General features: G+C 33.8%; 1 non-coding gene across 1 annotated transcript; it reads left to right on the top strand.

Moving 5' to 3' along the window:
• Positions 1 to 760: 760 nt before the first annotated feature.
• LOC149526187 (small nucleolar RNA R71) lies at positions 761 to 867 on the top strand. Its single transcript, XR_016352254.1, has one exon. It is a non-coding gene; the product is annotated as a small nucleolar RNA R71 (small nucleolar RNA).
• The last annotated feature ends 718 nt before the right edge of the window (positions 868 to 1,585 follow it).

Below are 1,585 nucleotides of genomic sequence, written 5' to 3'. Positions count from 1 at the left end.
AATCACCCCCTCAACTTCTTTTCCACTCCTAAGGGTAATTGCATTGCAATGTTCTTTACCTTTGGGATTGACTAGTGTATCACTTGGCAAAACACCTTGAGGTCTACTGTTGATGGAGTTTGCAAGCTTTCCCATTGGGGTCTCAAGATTTCTTGAGGAGGCTCCTTGACTTTGAATTATGGCATTAGTCTTAGACATATATTGCAAAAAGGAGTTCTTCCAATGGGGACTTTTTTTTTGAATTTCTGGTCTAGCTTGTTATTGAAAACTAAGAGGCATGATGGGTTTTGGATTGGAAGGCCCTGTATTGTTACTCCATGAAAGGTTGGGGTGGTTTCTCCAACCAGGATTATAAGTATTGGAGTATGGTTTATTCTAATGTCTATTGAAATTCCCCACAAACTGGACTGATTCAAAATTGTATGGACATTGATTATATGAATGGCTATCCCCACACATCTCACAAACAACTAATGAATTTTGAACTGCATGAACTCCCAGTGTGTCAAGCTTCTTGGACAACGTAGCTACTTGAGCAGTTAAGGTGCCAAATGCATCAATTTCATAAGCTCCAACAGCTTTTCTCAAACTTGACCTTTATGAAGGCCATTGATAATTATTGGAGGCCATCTCTTCTAATAAACTATAGGCATCTGCAGTAGTCTTACTCATTAATGCCCCACTAGCAGCAGCATCAATTGTGGCTTTTATTCACCCAACCAACCCATTGTAGAATGTTTGAACTTTCAACCAATCAGGAATCCCATGATGTGGACATCTTCTCAGTAGTTCTTTAAACCTCTCCTAGGCTTCATACAAGGACTCACCATCAAATTATGTGAATGAGTTGATATCGTTCCTCATCTTTGCAGTCTTGGCAAGTGGAAAAAATTTTATTAGAAACTTTTGTACCAAGTCCTCCCATATAGTGATAGACCCATTAAGCAGTAAATTAAGCCAACTTTTTACTTTATCTCTTAAAGAAAAGGGAAACAATCTCAATCTAATAGTATCATCAGTTACTCCATTGTACTTGAAGGTATCGCAAATCTCCAAAAAATTTACCAAATGAGAATTAGGATCATCACTAGGTAACCCAATAAATGGACTTTTCTTGTCAATGAATATCTTTTTCTTCATGTTTTTTAAGGTAGACATTCAATTATAATCTGTTTTAATAGAAAATGTAAAAAAAATTGAACTTAAAATGAATTTTAAGATTATAAGACCATTTAAATTGAGTAATAAGGCTTTTGATGGAATGCCTGACTATAAATAAATTTTTTTTACCAATGAATGCCTTTTTTTTCATATTTCTTGAGGTAGACATTTAATTATGATATGTTTTAACCAAAAATGAAAAAAAAATTAAACCTAAAATCAATTTTGAGATTGTAAAACCATTTAAAGCGAGTAATACGACTTTTGAAGAAATGGGCAACTATAGATGGACTTTTCTTACCAATGAATATCTTTTTCTTCACGTTTAACAGGGCAGGCATTCAATTATAATCTATTCTAACCAAAAATGTAAAAAAATTTAATCTAAAACCAATTTTGAGATTACAAAACTATTTAAAGCAAG

The sequence above is a fragment of the Theobroma umbraticum genome, unplaced genomic scaffold (assembly GCF_002168275.2).
Source record: "Theobroma umbraticum cultivar Fairchild unplaced genomic scaffold, ASM216827v3 scaffold_1861.0, whole genome shotgun sequence".
Classification (NCBI taxonomy): Eukaryota; Viridiplantae; Streptophyta; class Magnoliopsida; order Malvales; family Malvaceae; genus Theobroma; species Theobroma umbraticum.
This window is presented reverse-complemented; position numbering and strand designations above follow the sequence as displayed.